Here is a 9614-nt window from a genome sequence, read left to right on the forward strand (position 1 = left end):
AGAGTAAAAAAGGGATGAAAGTGACTGCTCTGGAGATTCTAGATAAGAGGGTTTACCAGAGAAATCACAAAACTACAATATACACCTTGGTGATAAATGAAAGAGAAATGACCAAGGACTTTACGTAGGACAATCAATCTTCTCGAATGTTGTGTTCAGTGTGTTGTGATCAGTAAGGTGGCAGACTCGACTTCCTAGGGATAAAGGTTTTCAACCTATTGGGGTATCCCACCATATACTCGATGGTACATGGAACACAAGTCCGTACTAGCATGTATTGTATCAGAGAGGAGGAATCACCCAACCTCAATGAAAACGACAGCCACTAGGTTTAAAGACGCCATAACACGTCTCTAGCCTAAACCTCTAGATGTTTTTCGTTAAGTTCCAAAGCGTTATTAGATTAATTGATGTAAATTTTAGGTTGATCTTGCTTAAAATTTGCATTTGAAGGTTCACCACAAGATGTTTTCTGAAATTCCTAAGAATGCAACTAGAATGAGAAGCACTCTTTCGATTTAATTTCAGCAATGAAAATCCTAGCTATGAGGGATAGAGCATACAAGTACTTTTTGAACAAGAAACAAAGAGCACAAACTAATGCAATTCCCTGAACCATTCCTTTTGAACAGACAAACTCAAACTATAAAATGAAAATTGCATGTATTTCTTTTCAGTTTCTCTTAATGTGAATGATGCAATAATAAAAACTAATGCACAAATAATTCAAAACTGTTTTCATAAAAAATGACGATTTGTGACAAATTCTTTTAAAAGGGAAATGAGCACTGTACGAAACTTTCGATTTTAAAAAAATGAAGATTTTTGACACTTTAAATGAAAATACAAATCAAATGTACAAATAAATCAATCGATTACTTATGAAGGAAGACTTTACGACACTTCATTTTTAAAAAGAAAATGACCATTTTACGACACTTTTCTATTGATGAAACAATCGATCAAAACTACCTTTTGACAGTGGATTGCAAATGACAAAACAAATACATAAAAAACATCTAATAATCCAGTTTAAATCGGGTCAAATAAGGAGATAAAAATTGTTTTTAGAGACAAAACATCATTAACATTCAACAACTCATTCAAATAAGAGAAATTGGCAAAAACTTTCAATTCCTAGATGGGAAACTAACCCTGAAGTGATCAGCATAGGCAGCAGTTAGAGATAGTGCGATGAATCACATTGAGCCTATGTAGGACAATTCCTAGATGGGAAACTAACCCTAAAGGGATCAGTGCAGGCAGCAGTTAGAGATAGTGCGATGAATCACACTGAACCTATGCGGGAAGCGCACTACAGTGCACTATGTCCTTCATTAGATGGCGCTGATGACAGTAAGAAATTATGAAGGCAATTTTGTGACAGTTTCGACTCAATTTTCAATGAAAGAGGACTGAAATCAATAAAATACCACAAGTACAATATGTAGAAATGTCTTAAGACATTGTTAAGCTACTAAGATGGAAACTCTTTCCCCAGCGGAGTCGCCAATTTGTTACGGGAATATTTAGTGTTCTTGGACAAATGCTTAACCCTCTAGATCTAGTAGTAGGTCTAGAAACAACATACAAAGTAATCTCTACCTTTTCTATAATCAACAGAGAAAACAAGAGAGAAGAGAAACCTACTTGTAGTTTTCGCTAGCTCCTTGTCTCCCTTGACCGATCTTGCTACTCCTTTCTATACTTAAACCGCTTGGAAAGTACCTGCAAAAATATAGAAACAAAAACCCATCAAGGAAAATGATAATGATCTATTGCTTATAAATAACATGGAATCGAGAACATGATATACATATGAAATCATTAACATGCAACACAAGCATAAGGAAAAAGTCTTGAAAACTTTATTGATAAGAGGAAAGATTACAACCCATATGTGTTCGATCCAATGACACTCTTCCAATTCAATCCCTCTTCACCTCATGACAAGCAAGACACTCCAACACTATTACAATGCTTGCACTCAATTCTAATCTCATATCACCAACATCTCCTTACAACTCAACATTTTTCAACACCTGATCTCTTAGATGAGTGATCTTTTTATAGGTGAGTGAAGGAGGTTATGCCATCAATGGTGGTAATGAATGCCTTTCTAAATTTAAAAATCAGTTCCATGGAAGAAGGGATAGGGGATCGATGTTTCCTAATTCCCTTCCTCATCTAAATGCAAACTCAAAGGTGTAAGTGGCATTGAGAAACTTCTAGAGGCTTCTAACGGATAAGGAATCTTCAAACCCTCACGGAAGTTTTCTCAAATTCACCCAGCATAGGCCAAAGAGGGACCAAGTGTATTGCATAGCACCCTATCAATGTATGGTTTACATTGCAACACACCCTAATGAAGGCCTACCTATGTTGATCTTCTTAGAGGCAGTTTTTGGATGTTTTCAGTGATGGAACTTCTTGGGAAGTTAGAAATTCTGATGATTAACTTCTTTAGGGCATGTAACAACTGCACTAGGGATTGATGGGCCCTAATAGTATCGATCAATAATTTGGGGCTGATGTGCCCAAATGGATCTGTAATAGCTGCGCTGGCAATAGTGTGAGATCTCATCCTACACTTAAATTAGCAGTCATGTTAAATGGATTTATTTACCACGTACTTATCAGAGATAATTATAAGTTACAAAAGTGCATTAAAAGTAAGAAACCTGAATTAAATAATTAATTAAATTCTAAATTGAAATAAAATATGAAAAATAAAGTACATGTGAAATATATCAACATGACTAGAGTAGGATGAGGGTATGTGAAAGGGGTAAAACATAGGTAAATAGTTGTGGTTTATAAAGTAAAAGTGGACAAGAATGGGGACAATTTAGGGGACTAACATCCTCCCATCCCTAAGTTTTTGTGTGTTCTCACACAACTTTTTACTTGTTTCAATAAAACCTCAAAAATTTGAGTGCTCGACTTCAATCCTGTACTATAATATTGATGTCGGCCTGCACTGCCTTTGACTTCTTCTCTTTGATCTTCAATTTCTTTATCACCTTCTTGAGATGCTTAAAACACTATGAAGCTCGATACTTCCACACCCTAACTTCTCTTTTCTTCCTCTTGACCTTCGCAGTCAATTCTTCCTTACTCTGTTTCTTATCATCCTGTTCTTTAACCACAAGCTCTTCTAAATTCCGAACTTGGTGTTCCAGCTCATATATACGACTACTAAAATGAGAGACTTGTGTCTCTGACTCATCAGGTGGAGGCATTTCAGTACCCTGTGCTTCCTTCTCTTTAACTACTATGGCAGGGGATTCAGTACCCTGTCGAAATGGGGACTGCACCATATCAGCATCTAACCCTTCAACTAAATCCTTGCTTGCACTCAGTTCTTCTTTCTTATTCTGAGGTTTCCGGATAAAATTAGCCAGCAAGGCATCATCTTCAATTTATTCAAATTATGTTCCTTTGGAGTGGACTGTCGTGTCCACAAGGACTGACAAATTATGCCCTTCAGAGGAACTTGTATGCACTGAAGAGGCAGTCTAAGGGGAGGGGTTCTTCTCAACGGAGGCGCTGGTTGCCTTCTTCTTTGGATATGGGGCTTCCTCTTTCGCTGTCTCTATGGGTCTCTTTCTTTTTGTACTAGTGTGAGAAGAACCTTCCACATTGTTTTTAACTGGGACCCTTCTTATACTTGGACTAGCAGGGTCCTCTGTCATTTTCCTAGTGCGTGTCTTATTGTGTAACTGCTCTAATAATGTTGCTGAGGTCATGCCTTTGGCCTCCAACTCCTTCTTGACCAAGATCTTGATTAATCCATGATGGTATAATTTTCGGTCGACCTGGTCTTCTCATCCAGTTTGCATGCCCTTGGCCATCCTCTCTAAACTCCTGAGCAAGAAGTGGGGGAAATTGATTTGCCGTCGGAAGTGTCGGCCTACTTTGAAATGTAGAAATATTCTGAAGTGGTAAACAAATGTGAAGGAATAACATCCCTCGCAGGTCAAAAAATTCTACAAAATATAAAGGAGATCTCACCATTGATTTAGCAGGGCGCTACAGGGGATGCCCTTCTTCCAATTCACCTACATTTCCTTGTCAGTGACAAATCAGTGCCACTGCTTTTTCTATAACTTCTGATTCTTGAACCATTTCTCACCAATGTTCTTTAACCTTGTGGCCTTTACAATGAATTCTTTTGTGACCTCGAACCTCAAGGGGCCAATTTTAACTCGGACGTCCTTAAAACTCTTGGAAAAATGTAAGGCCACCTTCCTATCGTGCCCATCAAACCTCTATAAAAACTAAAGAAACCTTGATTCCTACAATAGTGCAAGACTATTGTGGTATTTGGCGGTTTTCTCTACTTTCCTGAGGGACGACGACTCACTTCTAACAGGCGGCATCATTGCTTAACAGCTATGAATAGTCCAACTCTCTTCTGCATGAAACAAATGAGGAAGATAGATTCTTATGGATAAGGGCCCAACCATCCACCGCCCTTCTCCAACTCACCATACATATATTTAAATTATCATTTAATACATCCCTTAAATCACCATGGATGTGTAGCATCTTTTGAATGGTGTGCCAGACTAATTAGGGGTACTTTGTGGCGATGATTTAATGGATGGGTAAGGTAATGATTTCAAATGGAGGACATAAAGGATCATTTCACAAGGGGTGTAATCATAGCCAAGAAATGGTTACATAATCCACATCATCTTCATAATTCATTAAAAATATTTTTAGCGTTCATTAAAATGATCACAATTTCTAACCATAAACACTTTGTACTTAAATAATTTTCTCCCTAATTAATACATGCTAACATAAATTACTTAATGATCGAATTAAAATTCTTATTTTAAATTTTCATAATAACCACTTCTTTATGACACACACTATATTGCATGGAAAAAAACAAAATGCATTATATCTCTGAGAGGGTGTGTGCTTGCACTGATATGCTTGCATCGCCTATACTGTGCTACTCTGCTTGCACTACTGTATATTGTAACATGCTTGCACTAGTGCAAGCAGAATTCTGTTGAAGAAGAAAAAACAGGAAATTTTGGTAGAACATAGGTTGGACTTTAACATGACTTTCCCAATCGTATGGAAGGTTTGATTTTCCATTTCTTTGATGTTTCTGAACAAATCCTTTTTCTCTTTCTGCAATAGATCCTGCAATAAGCTCATTGGGGAACAAGGAAGTGGGAAAAGGGAAAAAATTCAGAATGGGAAGGAAGTTTATGACAGGGATTTTAGGAACAGTACCATCAAGAGGGCGTAAACAGAAGTGGGATAAGGAAAATAATTCAAGGGATAAAAGTGGGATTTACGAAACGGATAGGGTGAATTCGGAAGAATATGGGAAGGTAAGCATTCTACGATTGAAGAAGAAAACTGATGGGGAATTACGAAAATGGGATATGAAGAAAGGCATAAAATTTTCTGGAAAGTTTACTTGTACTGGTGTAAGAAAAATAACTGCAATGAGAATTAAGTGTTATTTGAATAAAAATATCCATGCTGGTTACCCCAAACTTGTGTAAGGGTTGGTTCTGTTGAACCTGCTTCTTCTTGGTGGAAGCTAGCACATCTAAAGATCAAGCAGCATTCTCCTTTTATTAGAAAATTTTGAACTTCTTGCCAGCAAGCTGGTTTTTAGGTTGATCCTTTTGCAATCATGTTAGGAAACTAATTTTCATAATTACAGGAAAATGTGTTTTTCTTTACTATTATATATATATATATATATATATATATATATATATATATATATATATATATATAGTTTACATTTTTATTTTTTTATTTTTTTCTTTTTTAGAAGAAGAAGAGTTCATGTTTTCAACAGATTGGTATTAACATCCATCACTACCGTCCTAATTTGTTGTTGGACTTGCTGTGTAAAATTCTTCTTGGTAGGTGGCTAAAAATATTTCTTTAGTCTATGTCCATTCACCAAGAACACTAAGATATGTCCATGAATAGTTTTAATCTCTACCACTCCATTCTCAAATACTCGGACCACCTCGGAATTTTCCTTTCAGATATTTAAATCTAGAATCATAAAGGAGTACCCAATCACCTGGGTGAAACTTCTTTTTTTGAATAGACTTGTCACGCCACCTATTGTGTTGTTGTTGAATCAATATGTTCTGTTGAACAACATCCCTTCGAAATTCATCCAACTCACTCAATTCAAGGAGACACTATTATTGCACTTCAGAGAGATCTAGCCCCAACTGAACTGCATTTCTAAAGGTTTTGATCTGGAATTCAATTGGCAATAGGACTTGTTTTCCATATACCAGCTCATACGGTGTATATCCTATGCTTATTCTCCAAGTGGTTCGATATGACCACAAAGCTTCCGGTAATATTTCAGCCCAATCCTTCCGATGCATATTTACTATTTTTGTGAGGATGGACTCGATGACTTTGTTCATGGATTCCACCTGGCCATTTGCTTGTGGGTGATGTGGCGTAGATTTCCTATACCAGATCTTATATTGCTCCATCACACCCTACACCAGATTAGAAATAAACTGCGGACCATTATCAAAAATAATCTCTCTAGTCACACCAAACATAGTAAAAAATTCAGTAGAAAGGAAATCAACAACAACCCTTTATGTAGAAAAGGAAATAGCTTTAGCTTCTACCCATTTTGTAACAAAATCTGTACAAACAAAAATATGCTTTTTACTTAATGAAGTTGGATCTATTAGCCCTATAAAATCAATAGCCCATTTTTCAAAAGGCTCAATCATAACTTGAGGGCATAAAGGCATCCCATTGGTTTGATTAGGCTACCCCATTTGTTGACAACTATCACACTGCCTGACATATTGTTTGGCATCCTTAAACAAGGAAGGAAAAAAGTAGCTAGCGCGCAATACCTTATATGCAATCCGCTTATCAACGAAGTGGCTTCCACAAGGTTCATCATGGGAATATTTTAAAATGTCAAAAACTTCTTCCTCTCTTACACATCTACGGATAATCAAATCTGGGCCAGTGTAAATGATATCTCCTTGAGCCTAGGAGTATGCAACACTTTTCTAAATAATATTATGCTTTTCACGAGTGGACAAGTGGGGTGGTGTCTTTCCAGTGACTAAATAGTTAGCAATGTCAGAAAACCATGGGGAGCTTGTTGACATAGAAAAAGATGTTCATCAGGAAAATCATCATTAACAAGAGTTACTTCACCAGGATTATTAAATCTTGAAAGAGAATCTACTACCACATTAGATTTTCCTAGTCTATCAACAATAGTAATATTAAATTCCTGCAACAATAACAACCACCTAGTCACTCTACTGTTAGTTAATGGTTTATTCATCAAATATTTAATTTCAGAATGGTCAATATGTACAAGGACTTCATACCCTGTAATATAGTGCCTGAACTTGTTAACTGCAAAAATCACAGCTAAAAACTCTTTCTCTGTAACTATATAATTTAATTTAGCCAGAGACAAATTATTACTAATAAAATAGATGGAAAAATTTTCCTCCTATCCTAAGGGTATTCCAATAGCAAAATCTGAAGCATCGAAGGAAATGTGAAAAGGTAGGGACCAGTTTGGACCTCTCAAAACTAGTGCTTGTATTAACTTTTCCTTCAATGTTTTAAAGGACTTTTGGCAAGCTGTAGACCAAGAAAACTCACCGGCTTTAGCTAGAAGTCGAAAAAGATGGGTAGCTATCCTAGAAAAAATTTCAACGAATCTCCTATAGTAACCAACATGTCCTAAAAAACCTCTTACTTCCCTTTGAGTCTTGGGTGCAGGAAGACGTAGAATGATCTCAATCTTAGCTGGGTCAACCTTCATACCTTTATCAAAAATAAGATGGTTAAGCACCACTCCTGCCTTACACATTAACGTGCATTTCTTGTCACTCAAGGCAAGATGGGTTTCTTGGCAGCGAAGTAGTACTTTTTCCAGATTTTTGAGAGCCTCCTGAAAAAGGTCACCAAACACAGAAAAGTCATCCATATAAACTTCTACACATTCTAGATCAGCAAAAATAGCCAGGACTTCCCTTTGAAAGGTAGCCAAGGCATTACATAAACCAAAGCGAAGCACTCTATATGCAAGTGTTCCCCAAGGTCATGTAAAATTAGTTTTGTCCTAATCTTCGGGTGCAATCTATATCTAGTTGTAACCACTAAAGCCATCCAAAAAGGAAAGGTATTTCTTTCCTACAATGGTATCAAGCACTTGGTTTATTAAAGGAAGAGGAAAGTAAACTTTGAGAGTGGCTTTGTTTAATTCTTGATAGTCAATACAAATATGCCATCTCCCATCTTTCTTAGGAACCAACACTAATGGAGAGACCCACACGCTGTCAGAAATAGGATAGATGAAATGGGCATTTAAAATTTTTTGTAATTCTTCCTTCACAACATCTTTCGAAGTTGGATTCATACGCCTTTGGGGTTGTTGGACAGGTCGGGCTCCTTCCTGAATGTCAATATGATGTGTCCAGGTTTCAGGAGGAATGCCTTTCATATCCTCATAACCCCATGCAAAGGAACCAAGATAGTTCTGCAACAAGTTTACAAGTTGCTCTTGCTGAGATGATTCGAGATATGAACTAATGTGCATTGATTTATGAGGGCTAATCTCAACAAGAGTAGTATCAGGCTGAAGAACACTCAAGGGAGTGGTCAAAGGTAGTGGTACAGAAGAATGAGAATCATGATTTTCTTGAAAATCTAGGCTGAAAATCTAGCTAATGGCTCAAAATTAGGCATAGTGTCTAGATTATTCAGGAAATATTAAATCTCACCTTCTTGTGAAGACCCAGTATAATGATGTATGAGAGAAATGGACTGATTCTCCTCATCATTGCTTTGATCCAACCATAAGGTATCTCGGAGTTCCTGAAATGGATCTGGCAGGAGGATATAAGGTAACTTTATTCCTAGAATCTCCATGAGAAATATACATGTCATCGGAACGACATCCAATATATGCATCAGTTGTAGCAAGCCATGGTTGACCCAAGATCAAGGGATATCCTCCTACTGGGTTCTTTGGCTGAAGCACAATGAAATCAGCAAGATATTCCCAAGAATCTAATGCAATGATCACGTCATCCAAAACTCCTTCTGGCTTGATTTTAGATCTATCCACCAATTCAAGCATGATGGGAGTAGGATGAACATGAGATAACCGAAGTTGATCCATGGTTTGTTTAGTCATGACATTAATGGATGCCCCCAGGTCTATAAGAACATTAGAGGCAAGGACATCACTAATCGAAACTAAGACAACATGGTTTCCGGGATCAATATATTTATCCATAGACACACATCCCATCATTAACTCTGCTGCCCTACCAACAAATTGAATGGTTTGGGGTTCTAATCTCTTCCCCCCTAGTTTATTGAGACAAAGTTCCTTAATGATCTTAGTAGAAATGGGGATATCTTTAATGGCCTGAAGCAAAGGTACCTTAATAAAAAGGTTCCTGAGTTCAGAAACCGAGCTAGTCTCAGAAATAGGCTCACTTCTTTCCACATCTAGCCTTTCTGGAAAGGGAGGCTGGTATGAAGAGGGTGGTAAGGATTCAGAAGGTAAGGGAATGGGTTGTTTGGTGACAACTTCCGTAGAA

The sequence above is a fragment of the Pinus tabuliformis genome, chromosome 2_2 (assembly GCF_031772625.1).
Source record: "Pinus tabuliformis cultivar Carrire ecotype Pingquan chromosome 2_2, CPIR1, whole genome shotgun sequence".
Classification (NCBI taxonomy): Eukaryota; Viridiplantae; Streptophyta; class Pinopsida; order Pinales; family Pinaceae; genus Pinus; species Pinus tabuliformis.